The sequence below is a fragment of the Anabrus simplex genome, chromosome 3, assembly GCF_040414725.1.
Source record: "Anabrus simplex isolate iqAnaSimp1 chromosome 3, ASM4041472v1, whole genome shotgun sequence".
NCBI lineage: Eukaryota > Metazoa > Arthropoda > Insecta > Orthoptera > Tettigoniidae > Anabrus > Anabrus simplex.
The window spans coordinates 457,308,456-457,320,602 of record NC_090267.1 but is presented as its reverse complement, the minus strand read 5'-3'; the positions used below and the strand labels follow the sequence as shown (position 1 = coordinate 457,320,602).

Below are 12,147 nucleotides of genomic sequence, written 5' to 3'. Positions count from 1 at the left end.
CTAGCTTCTCCGGTTCACATTCCAGGCCACGGAAATTCGACGCTTTCTTTTAATGTTGGATACACTCGTTCCACAGACAAAAATATTCGCTACACACGGCACATCAAAGAATGCTACAAAGTAGTTTTCGTCTACAGCTTCATTATATTCGTTAAGTGGGAAGACACTCGGCTGTTTCCGTGGTGTAGTGGTTATCACATCTGCCTAACACGCGGAAGGTCCCCGGTTCAATCCCGGGCGGGAACAGAAAATTTTAATTCCAAAAAGTGTGATTTATTTTTTTGCAACACTGATAAGCGACAATCGGAGAAGAAGGCTAGCGGTGTGAAGAAGGCGTGCGTGGCCCAGCAGTCACGTGGTATGATAATAGGGAACCACGGAAAGATGCTATCACGGCTGGCCACATTGGTGTAAAACATATGAAATTGGGGTTCTATAGGAATAATTCCTTTAGCACGTTGTTCCACGGCTGCTGTTATACGTGATATCTCTAGGTCTTACTAGCCTCTCCGGTTCACATTCCAGGCCACCGGAAATTCGACGCTTTCTTTTAATGTTGGATACAGACGTTCCAAAGACAAAAACATTTGCTACACACGGCACATCAAAGAATGCTACAAAGTAGTTTTCGTCTACAGCTTCATTATATTCGTTAAGTGGGAAGACACACGGCTGTTTCCGTGGTGTAGTGGTTATCACGTCCGCAATACACGCGGAAGGTTCCCGGTTCGATCCCGCGCGGAAACAACTTATTTTCAATGGAAAACCAATGTTCGCATGGGGGACAATGCGAGACAGAAAATGGGAGTGTGAAGAAGGCGAGCGTGGCCCAGCATTCACTTGGTGTGATAATGGTAAACCAAGGTAAGTTGATTCTCCTCCTGCAGACATTGGTGTAGTACGTTTGAAAATGGCGTTCCATAAGAATACGTCCTTTAACAAGTTGTTCCACGGCTGCTGTTATACGTGATATCTCTAGGTCATACTAGCTTCATTGGTTCACATTCCAGGCCACCGGAAATTCGGGGCTTTCATTTAATGTTGCACACAGACGCTCCACAAACAAAGAAGTTTACACGTTTGATTAACCCGGCCCATCAAAGAATGCTACAAGTAGGTTTGTTTCACAGCTTCAGTATATCCGGAATTGGAGACGTCCAGCGGTTGTTTCCGCGGTGTAGTGGTTATCACATCCACCTCACACGCGGAAGGTCCCCGGTTCGATCCCGGGCGGAAACAACTTATTTTCAATGGACAAGATAGGAGTGTGAAGGAGGCGAGCGTGGCCAAACATTTACGTGGTATGATAATGGTAAACCGAGGAATGTTGCCTTCCCGCCTGCAGACTTTGGTGTAGAACGTTTGAAATTGGTGTTCTATAAAAAAGTTACTTTATAATTTTGTTGTACGGCTGCTGTTATATGTGATGACTCCAGGTTTTACTAGGTCCTCTGGTTCAAACTAAATCCCACGGGAAATTTCATCATCATCATCATCTGCTTACCCTCCAGGTTCGGTTTTTCCCTCGGACTTAGCGAGGGATCCCACCTCTACCGCCTCAAGGGCAGTGTCCTGGAGCTTCAGACTCCTGGTCGGGGATACAACTGGGGAGTATGACCAGTACCTCGCCCAGGCGGCCTCACCTGCTATGCTGAACAGGGGCCTTGTAGGGGGATGGGAAGATTGGAAGGGATAGGCAAGGATGAGGGAAGGAAGCGGCCGTGGCCTTAAGTTAGGTACCATCCCGGCATTCGCCTGGGGTAGAAGTGGGAAACCACGGAAAACCACTTCGAGGATGGCTGAGGTGGGAATCGAACCCGGGACTCCGGGGATGGCAGCTAATCACGCTAACCACTACACCACAGAGGCGGACCACGGGAAATTTAACGTTTTAATAAATGTGGAAACAGGCTTTGCTCAGACATTGTTTACAGGTTTGCTTATAACTGCACATGAAGTAAAGCTACAAAGTAGCATTTGTTATCAGCTTGAATATATTAAGTAAATGCAACGACTCGCGGTTGTTTCCGTGGTGTACTGGTTATCACATCCGCCTAACACGCGGAAGGTCCCCGGTTCAATCCCGGGCGGAAACAGCTTATTTTCATTCGAAAAATTGTGTTTGATTTTTTTGCAACACTGATAGGCGACAATCGGAGATGAAGGCTAGCTGTGTGAAGAAGGCGTTCGTGGCCCAGCATTCACGAGGTATGATAATGGGGAACCACGGAAAGATGCTTTCACGGCCGGCCACATTGGTGTAAAACATATGAAATTGGGGTTCCATGGGAATAATTCCTTTAACAAGTTGTTCCACGGCTGCTGTTATGCGTGATATCTCTAGGTCTTACTAGCTTCTCCGGTTCACATTCCAGGCCACCGGAAAATCGACGCTTTCTTTTAATGTTGGACACAGACGTTTCAAAGACAAAAACATTTGCTACACACGGCACATCAAAGAATGCTACAAAGTAGTTTTCGTCTACAGCTTCATTATATTCGTGAAGTGGGAAGACACTCGGCTGTTTCCGTGGTGTAGTGGTTATCACGTACGCTTTACACGCGGAAGGTCCCCGGTTCGATCCCGGGCGGAAACAACTTATTTTCAATGGACAAGATAGGAGTGTGAAGGAGGCGAGCGTGGCCAAACATTTACATGGTATGATAATGGTAAACCGAGGAATGTTGACTTCCCGCCTGCAGATTTTGGTGTAGAACGTTTGAAATTGGTGTTCTATAAAAAAATTACTTTAAAATTTTATTGTACGGCTGCCGTTATATGTGATGACTCCAGGTTTTCCTAGGTCCTCTGGTTCATACTAAATCCCACGGGAAATTTAACGTTTTAATAAATGTGGGAACAGGCTTTGCTCAGACATTGTTTACAGGTTTGCTTATAACTGCACATGAAATAAAGCTACAAAGTAGCATTTGTTATCAGCTTGAATATATTAAGTAAATGCAAAGACTCGCGGTTGTTTCCGTGGTGTAGTGTTTATCACATCCGCTTAACACGCGGAAGGTCCCCGGTTCAATCCCGGGCGGAAACAGCTTAATTTCATTCGAGAAATTGTGTTTGATTTTTTTTCCAACACTGATAGGCGACAATCGGAGATGAAGGCTAGCGGTGTGAAGAAGGCGTTCGTGGTATGATAATGGGGAACCACGGAAAGATGCTTTCGCGGCCGGCCACATTGGTGTAAAACATATGAAATTGGGGTTCCATAGGAATAATTCCTTTAACACGTTGTTCCACGGTTGCTGTTATACGTGATATCTCTAGGTCTTACTAGCTTCTCCGGTTCACATTCCAGGCCACCGGAAATTCGACGCTTTCTTTTAATGTTGGATACAGACGTTCCAAAGACAAAAACATTTGCTACACACGGCACATCAAAGAATGATACAAAGTAGTTTTCGTCTACAGCTTCATTATATTCGTGAAGTGGGAAGACACTCGGCTGTTTCCGTGGTGTAGTGGTTATCACGTCCGCTTTACACGCGGAAGGTCCCCGGTTCGATCCCGGGCGGAAACAACTTATTTTTAATGGAAAACCAATGTTCGCATGGCGGACAATGCGAGACAGAAAATGGGAGTGTGAAGAAGGCGAGCGTGGCCCAGCATTCACTTGGTGTGATAATGGTAAACCAAGGTAAGTTGATTCTTCTCCTGCAGACATTGTTGCAGTACGTTTGAAAATGGCGTTCCATAAGAATACGTCCTTTAACAAGTTGTTCCACGGCTGCTGTTATACGTGATATCTCTAGGTCTTACTAGCTTCTCCGGTTCACATTCCAGGCCACCTTGAAATTCGACGCTTTCTTTTAATGTTGGACACAGACGTTCCACAGGCAAAAACGTTTGCTTAACCCAGCACATCAAAGAATGGTACAAAGTTGGTTTCGCCTACAGCTTCATTATATTCGGTAAGTGGGAAAACACTCGGCTGTTTCCGTGGTGTAATGGTTATCACGTCCGCTTTACATGCGGAATATCCCCGGTTCGATCCTGGGCGGAAAAACTTAGTTTCAATGGAAAACCAATGTTCGTATTGGGGACAATGCGAGACAGAAAATGGGAGTGTGAAGAAGGTGAGCTTGGCCCAGCATTCACTTGGTGTGATAATGGTAAACCAAGGTAAGTTGATTCTTCTCCTGCAGACATTGTTGTAGTACGTTTGAAAATGGCGTTCCATAAGAATACATCCTTTAACAAGTTGTTCCACGGCTGCTGTTATACGTGATATCTCTAGGTCTTACTAGCTTCACTGGTTCACATTCCAGGCCACCGGAAATTCGGGGCTTTCATTTAATGTTGCACACAGACGTTCCACAGACAAAGAAGTTTACACGTTTGATTAACCCGGCACATCAAAGAATGCTACAAGTAGGTTTGTTTCACAGCTTCAGTATATCCGGAATGGGTGAGGTCAAGCGGTAGTTTCCGCGGTGTAGTGGTTATCACATCCGCCACACACGCGGAAGGTCCCCGGTTCGATCCCGGGCGGAAACAACGTATATTCAATGGACATGATAGGGGTGTGAAGAAGGCGAGCATGGCCAAACATTCACGTGGTATGATAACGGTAAACCGAGGAATGTTGACTTCCCGCCTGCAGACTTTGGTGTAGAACGTTTGAAATTGCTGTTCTATAAAAAAATTACTTTAAAATTTTTTTGTGCGGCTGCTGTTATATGTGATGCCTCCAGGTTTTACTAGCTCATCTGGTTCAAACTAAATCCCACGGGAAATTTAACGTTTTAATAAATGTGGAAACAGGCTTTGCTCAGACATTGTTTACAGGTTTGCTTAAAACTGCAAATGAAATAAAGCTACAAAGTAGATTTTGTTATCAGCTTGAATATATTAAGTAAATGCAATGACACGCGGTTGTTTCCGTGGTGTAGTGGTTATCACATCCGCCTAACACGCGGAAGGTCCCCTGTTCAATCCCGGGCGGAAACAGCTTATTTTCAATCGAAAAATTGTGTTTGATTTTTTTGCAACACTGATAGGCGACAATCGGAGATGAAGGCCAGCGGTGTGAAGAAGGCGTTCGTGGCCCAGCATTCACGTGGTATGATAATGGGGAACCACGGAAAGATGCTTTCGCGGCCGGCCACATTGGTGTAAAACATATGAAATTGGGGTTCCATAGGAATAATTCCTTTAACACGTTGTTCCACGGCTGCTGTTATACGTGATATCTCTAGGTCTTACTAGCTTCACTGGTTCACATTCCAGGCCACCGGAAATTCGGGGCTTTCATTTAATGTTGCACACAGGCGCTCCACAGGCAAAGAAGTTTACACGTTTGATTAACCCGGCACATCAAAGAATGCTACAAGTAGATTTGTTTCACAGCTTCAGTATATCCGGAATGGGCTAGGTCAAGCGGTAGTTTCCGCGGTGTAGTGGTTATCACATCCGCCTCTCACGCGGAAGGTCCCCGGTTCGATCCCGGGCGGAAACAACTTATTTTCAATGAACAAGATAGGAGTGTGAATAAGGCGAGCGTGGCCAATCATTCACGTGGTATGATAATGGTAAACCGAGGAATGTTGACTTCCCGCCTGCAGGTTTTGGTGTAGAACTTTTGAAATTGGTGTTCTATAAAAAAATTACTTTAAAATTTTATTGTACGGCTGCTGTTATATGTGATGACTCCAGGTTTTACTAGGTCCTCTGGTTAAAACTAAATCCCACGGGAAATTTAACGTTTTAATAAATGTGGAAACAGGCTTTGCTCAGACATTGTTTACAGGTTTGCTTATAACTGCACATGAAATAAAGCTACAAAGTAGCTATTGTTATCAGCTTGAATCTATGAAGTAAATGCGAAGACACGCGGTTGTTTCCGTGGTGTAGTGGTTATCACATCCGCCTAACACGCGGAAGGTACCCGGTTCAATCCCGGGCGGAAACAGCTTATTTTCAACGAAAAATTGTGTTTGATTTTTTTGCAACACTGATAGGCGACAATCGGAGATGAAGGCTAGCGGTGTGAAGAAGGCGTTCGTGGCCCAGCATTCACGTGGTATGATAATGGGGAACCACGGAAAGATGCTCTCACGGCCGGCCACATTGTTGTAAAACATATGAAATTGGGGTTCCATAGGAATAATTCCTTTAACAAGTTGTTCCACGGCTGCTGTTATACGTGATATCTGTAGGTCTTACTAGCTTCTCCGGTTCACAATCCAGGCCACCGGAAATTAGACGCTTTCTTTTAATGTTGGACACAGACGTTCCACAGACAAAAACGTTTGCTTAACCCGGCACATCAAAGAATGGTACAAAGTTGGTTTCGTCTACAGCTTCATTATATTCGTGAAGTGGGAAGACACTCGGCTGTTTCCGTGGTGTAATGGTTATCACGTCCGCTTTACACGCGGAAGGTCCCCGGTTCGATCCCGGGCGGAAACAACTTATTTTCAATGGAAAACCAATGTTCGTATGGCGGACAATGCGAGACAGAAAATGGGAGTGTGAAGAAGGCGAGCGTGGCCCAGCATTCACTTGGTGTGATAATGGTAAACCAAGGTAAGTTGATTCTTATCCTGCAGACATTGGTGTAGTACGTTTGAAAATGGCGTTCCATAAGAATACGTCCTTTAACAAGTTGTTCCACGGCTGCTGTTATACGTGATATCTCTAGGTCATACTAGCTTCATTGGTTCACATTCCAGGCCACCGGAAATTCGGGGCTTTCATTTAATGTTGCACACAGACGCTCCACAGACAAAGAAGTTTACACGTTTGATTAACCCGGCACATCAAAGAATGCTACAAGTAGATTTGTTTCACAGCTTCAGTATATCCGGAAGGGGCAATGTCAAGCGGTAGTTTCCGCGGTGTAGTGGTTATCACATCCGCCTCACACGCGGAAAGTCCCCGGTTCGATCCCGGGCGGAAACAACTTATTTTCAATGGACAAGATAGGAGTGTGAAGAAGGCGGGCGTGGCCAATCATTCACGTGGTATGATAATGGTAAACCGACGAATGTTGACTTCCCGCCTGCAGATTTTGGTGTAGAACGTTTGAAATTGGTGTTCTATAAAAAAATTACTTTAAAATTTTATTGTACGGCTGCGGTTATATGTGATGACTCCAGGATTTACTAGGTCCTCTGGTTCAAACTAAATCCCACGGGAAATTTAACGTTTTAATAAATGTGGAAACAGGCTTTGCTCAGACATTGTTTACAGGTTTGCTTATAACTGCACATGAAATAAAGCTACAAAGTAGCTTTTGTTATCAGCTTGAATATATTAAGTAAATGCGAAGACACGCGGTTGTTTCCGTGGTGTAGTGGTTATCACATCCGCCTAACACGCGGAAGGTCCCCGGTTCAATCCCGGGCGGAAACAGCTGATTTTCAACGAGAAATTGTGTTTGATTTTTTTGCAACACTGATAGGCGACAATCGGAGATGAAGGCTAGCGGTGTGAAGAAGGCGTTCGTGGCCCAGCATTCACTTGCTGTGATAATGGTAAACCAAGGTAAGTTGATTCTTCTCCTGCAGACATTGGTGTAGTACGTTTGAAAATGGCGTTCCATAAGAATTCGTCCTTAACAAGTTGTTCCACGGCTGCTGTTATACGTGATATCTCTAGGTCTTACTAGCTTCACTGGTTCACATTCCAGGCCACTGGAAATTCGGGGCTTTCATTTAATGTTGCACACAGACGCTCCACAGACAAAGAAGTTTACACGTTTGATTAACCCGGCACATCAAAGAATGCTACAGGTAGGTTTGTTTCACTGCTTCAGTATATCCGGAATGGTTGAAGTCAAGCGGTTGTTTCCGCGGTGTAGTGGTTATCACATCCGCCTAACACGCGGAAGGTCCCCGGTTCGATCCCAATTTTCAATGGACAAGATAGGAGTGTGAAGAAGGCGAGCGTGGCCAAACATTCACGTGGTATGATAATGGTAAACCGAGGAATATTACTTCCCGCCTGCAGACTTTGGTGTAGAACGTTTGAAATTGGTGTTCTATAAAAAATTACTTTAAAATTTTGTTGTACGGCTACTGTTACATGTGATGACTCCAGGTTTTACTAGGTCCTCTGGTTCAAACTAAATCCCACGGGAAATTTAACGTTTTAATAAATGTAGAAACAGGCTTTGCTCAGACATTGTTTACAGGTTTGCTTATAACTGCACATTTATTTATTTATTTATCGTGTCAGAAGTACAAAGTAAGAGAAACAAAAATTAAACCAAAAAATTTTAAACATTGGTTGACCAAAAATTGGCCACGACAAGCGCATTTGGAGTTGCTCTCATTAGATCTTTAGTGGTACAAGTGGCTGGAGAAGATGGACACAGTAGAAGATGTTCGTTAGTTTGCTTAGTACCACACTTGCAGTAAACTGTCTCCACAGGAAGGCCCCATTTCTGTAGGTTGGTCTTGCATGTCGTGGTACTGGAGCGTAATCGATTGAGACCCTTCCATGTTGTCCACTTTTCAGAATGTCCAGGAGGAAGTTCTTCCTTTGGAACCATCCATTCTCTCAAATGTTGACATTTTTCCCGCCACATTGAGATTCTTGCTTGTTGTGGAGTTCCTTTAAGAGCTTCAGTGGTTGTCAAGAAGCTCTTTCTTGATTTCAACCTAGGATGTGCTGGTTGACAGGCATACAAAGGATGGGCTTCCATAGTCATAGCCTTGCTTTTCTCATGCCTAGCAGCAATCTCACGTCGGATTTCAGGTGGTGCTATACCAGCGAGACAGTGGAGTTTATCTATGGGAGTAGGTCTTAAACAACCTGTGATAATACGGCAGGTGTCATTTAGTGCTACATCTATGTTTTTGGCATGGCTGGACTTACGCCACACGGAGCAAGCATACTCAGCAGTGGAGTAGCACAGTGCTAGCGCGCTTGTTCTCACAGTGCAAGGGTGAGCTCCCCAGGTGGTGCCTCGAAGTTTCCGCACTATGTTGTTTCTGGCAGACACTTTTTGTTTCACGTTTAGGCAATGTTTCTTATACGTAAGCGTACGGTCCAGAATCACTCCCAGATATTTTGGAGTCGAACAGTGTTGAAGAGGGATTCCTTCCCAGGTGATTTGTAAGGTTTTAGCTGCTTTTTTGTTATTGAGATGAAATACACAGCTATGAGTTTTGGCAGGATTTGGCTTCAAATCATTTTCATTGTAGTAGTTGGTAAATTCTTTCAGAGCTTTGGATAAAGTCTGTTCTACCTTTTCAAAACAGTTGGCCTGAGCAGTGACTGCACAATCATCAGCATAGATAAAACTCTGGGTACCTTCAGGTAGAGGCTGATCATTAGTATAGATGTTGAATAACAGTGGTGCGAGCACACTGCCTTGCGGTAACCCATTCTTCTGTGTTCTCCATCTGCTTCTTTTTCCCTGAAATTCCACAAAGAATCTTCGGTTTTGGAGAATATTTTTAATGTTGCACATTAGATGGAAGTCTTTGGTGATGTCATACAATTTTGTTAGAAGAAGCCGATGGTTGACTGTGTCATAAGCTGCAGAAAGATCAATGAAGACAGCGCCTGTAATGAGCCGATTCTCAAAGCCATCCTCAATATGCTGTGTCAAGTTTAATACCTGTGATGTGCAACTTTTTCCTTCTCGGAATCCAGCTTACTGTGGTATAAGAGACGACTCCACCTTTCCTATCAGTCGCTCAAGAATGAGCCTCTCCAGCACCTTGTACAGGTGACAGAGCAAGGAAATAGGCCTATAGCTTTTAGGATCCAGCAGATCTTTGCCTGGTTTAGGGATAGCAATGTCTCTAGCCTTCCGCCAGATTTTGGGAATCTTGCATTCTTGGACACAGATATTCATTAACTCCAGTAGCCAACGCCTCGTAACAGGACCAAAATTTTTTATTTGCTCTACTCGAATGTCGTCTAGTCCAGCTGCTTTTCCCAATTTGCACTTCCTCAGTGCTGATTCCAGTTCATCTTCAGTAAATGGTGGAGATAGTATGTTGCTCTCTTGGTTTGGCTTCCGTGTTATTGGTTTCTTATCTAGCTTTCTAGATCGGGTTGATTTTCCATTTACTAGCAACTGATGGGCAATTTGATCTGCCTTTATATTAGAATATGTGCTGGCTTGGGTATTGTCATTATTGAGACGACGTAAAAGTCTCCAGGCCTTCTGACTGCTCTTGCTCATGTCACAATCTGTCATTAATTTTATCCACTCATCTCTTTTAGCCAGTGATACTGAGGAAAGAACGCTTTGTGCTAGGATTGATGTGTCTTCGCTAAAAGGATCAAGTTCATATTTCTTGTAATATTCTTCTAGCAAAGTGGCCGTTTCAGGTTTAATGCCTTTGATAAAACTGGTTCTGCAACCTCTTGGAATTGATGCCCTTGAAGAAAATTGGACGATGTCAACAAACTTGTCGTACTCTTCAGGAACAGGAGCGATGCTCAGGATCTTCTCATCCAGTATGCTGGAAAATCTTGCCCAGTCAGCCTTCTTAAAGTTGTATCTTCGCCTAAAATGGACTTCTTGCGGTCTTATTGGTGGCAAAATTTGGCACATGATGGGCCTATGTTGTGTGTTTGGAATTGGTGGACATACTGCTTTGGTGCATGTATGCATAATGCTTTCACTAACAAAAAGGAGGTCTGGATTATAGCCTCGTCCCCATCTTCCACTGTTAAAAGAAGGAGAGAGTTTGCTATCATGGATGAGGGCGAGTTGAAAATTTTCAGCCCACGAGAGAACTGTCTCACCATTCTTGTCCTCATGTGCATAACCCCATACATGACTGTGACTGTTGAAATCGCCTATAACAATGGAGGCTTTACTTTTATCGAAATTGTGGGGTGGAATGAAGGAAAATTCTGCTGCAGGTGGTTTATAGACTGAGGTGATTACACAGTTACTTAGTTCAACGGTGATAATTTCAATATTGTTTTCATCTGACTGGCAAGCACTTCTGACTTCTAAATTCGGCTTCACAAAAACAGCACTTCCATACAGAGCGTGTGGTCTTTCAGCGATCAGTTTCATGCCAGGAACAAAAGGGCGTTTCTGCTTCATATCTCTGTGTGTTTCCTGAACACATAGAACATCACACTGCTTGTCGCGACAATGTTCATACAAAAGTTGTTCTTTGCAAGATGTTATGCCTTCAATGTTAACAGAAATGACTGTTAAGCTTGGTTCTGAAAAGAACCGCTTGTTGGATCTCATATTAGATAACTCTGTTACTTCTGGTGTGAGAGAATCAGCCGTCTAGGAAGAGTCCTAGTCCGTTGCCCAGGAGACACCCGGATGTATAAAAATATCGTATGCAAATACACCCTACTGGGAGGTCTCTCTCGTGTCATGAAGTAAAGCTACAAAGTAGCATTTGTTATCAGCTTGAATATATTAAGTAAATGCAAAGACTCGCGGTTGTTTCCGTGGTGTAGTGGTTATCACATCCGCCTAACACGCGGAAGGTCCCCGGTTCAATCCCGGGCGGAAACAGCTTATTTTCATTCGAAAAATTGTGTTTGATTTTTTTGCAACACTGATAGGCGACAATCGGTGATGAAGGCTAGCTGTGTGAAGAAGGCGTTCGTGGCCCAGCATTCACGTGGTATGATAATGGGGAACCACGGAAAGATGCTTTCACGGCCGGCCACATTGGTGTAAAACATATGAAATTGGGGTTATAGGAATAATTCCTTTAACAAGTTGTTCCACGGCTGCTGTTATACGTGATATCTCTAGGTCTTACTAGCTTCACTGGTTCACATTCCAGGCCACCGGATATTCGGGGCTTTCATTTAATGTTGCACACAGACGCTCCACAGACAAAGAAGTTTACACGTTTGATTAACCCGGCACATCAAAGAATGCTACAAGTAGGTTTGTTTCACAGCTTCAGTATATCCGGAATGGGTGAAGTCAAGCGGTTGTTTCCGCGGTGTAGGGGTTATCACATCCGCCTCACACGCGGAAGGTCCCCGGTTCGATCCCAATTTTCAATGGACAAGATAGGAGTGTGAAGAAGGCGAGCGTGGCCAAATATCCACGTGGTATGATAATGGTAAACCGAGGAATGTTGCCTTCCCGCCTGCAGACTTTGGTGTAGAACGTATGAAATTGGTGTTCTATAAAAAAATTACTTTAAAATTTTGTTGTACGGCTGCTGTTATAT

The 12,147-nt window shown here is 44.1% G+C and overlaps 1 protein-coding gene and 14 non-coding genes across 15 annotated transcripts in view; 14 read left to right on the top strand and 1 right to left on the bottom strand.

Moving 5' to 3' along the window:
* Positions 1-12,147, bottom strand: part of LOC136867430 (endochitinase) — a 274,252-nt gene that overhangs the window by 138,904 nt on the left and 123,201 nt on the right. The window lies entirely within an intron of this gene.
* TRNAV-AAC (transfer RNA valine (anticodon AAC)) lies at positions 174-246 on the top strand. The gene has a single exon. It is a non-coding gene; the product is annotated as a tRNA-Val (tRNA).
* On the top strand, positions 1,167-1,239 carry TRNAV-CAC (transfer RNA valine (anticodon CAC)). Its single transcript has one exon. It is a non-coding gene; the product is annotated as a tRNA-Val (tRNA).
* TRNAV-AAC (transfer RNA valine (anticodon AAC)) lies at positions 2,024-2,096 on the top strand. The gene has a single exon. It is a non-coding gene; the product is annotated as a tRNA-Val (tRNA).
* TRNAV-UAC (transfer RNA valine (anticodon UAC)) lies at positions 2,525-2,597 on the top strand. Its single transcript has one exon. It is a non-coding gene; the product is annotated as a tRNA-Val (tRNA).
* Positions 2,978-3,050, top strand: TRNAV-AAC (transfer RNA valine (anticodon AAC)). The gene has a single exon. It is a non-coding gene; the product is annotated as a tRNA-Val (tRNA).
* Positions 3,464-3,536, top strand: TRNAV-UAC (transfer RNA valine (anticodon UAC)). Its single transcript has one exon. It is a non-coding gene; the product is annotated as a tRNA-Val (tRNA).
* On the top strand, positions 4,441-4,513 carry TRNAV-CAC (transfer RNA valine (anticodon CAC)). Its single transcript has one exon. It is a non-coding gene; the product is annotated as a tRNA-Val (tRNA).
* Positions 4,894-4,966, top strand: TRNAV-AAC (transfer RNA valine (anticodon AAC)). Its single transcript has one exon. It is a non-coding gene; the product is annotated as a tRNA-Val (tRNA).
* TRNAE-CUC (transfer RNA glutamic acid (anticodon CUC)) lies at positions 5,402-5,474 on the top strand. Its single transcript has one exon. It is a non-coding gene; the product is annotated as a tRNA-Glu (tRNA).
* TRNAV-AAC (transfer RNA valine (anticodon AAC)) lies at positions 5,855-5,927 on the top strand. Its single transcript has one exon. It is a non-coding gene; the product is annotated as a tRNA-Val (tRNA).
* TRNAV-UAC (transfer RNA valine (anticodon UAC)) lies at positions 6,355-6,427 on the top strand. Its single transcript has one exon. It is a non-coding gene; the product is annotated as a tRNA-Val (tRNA).
* On the top strand, positions 6,847-6,919 carry TRNAV-CAC (transfer RNA valine (anticodon CAC)). Its single transcript has one exon. It is a non-coding gene; the product is annotated as a tRNA-Val (tRNA).
* TRNAV-AAC (transfer RNA valine (anticodon AAC)) lies at positions 7,300-7,372 on the top strand. The gene has a single exon. It is a non-coding gene; the product is annotated as a tRNA-Val (tRNA).
* TRNAV-AAC (transfer RNA valine (anticodon AAC)) lies at positions 11,399-11,471 on the top strand. The gene has a single exon. It is a non-coding gene; the product is annotated as a tRNA-Val (tRNA).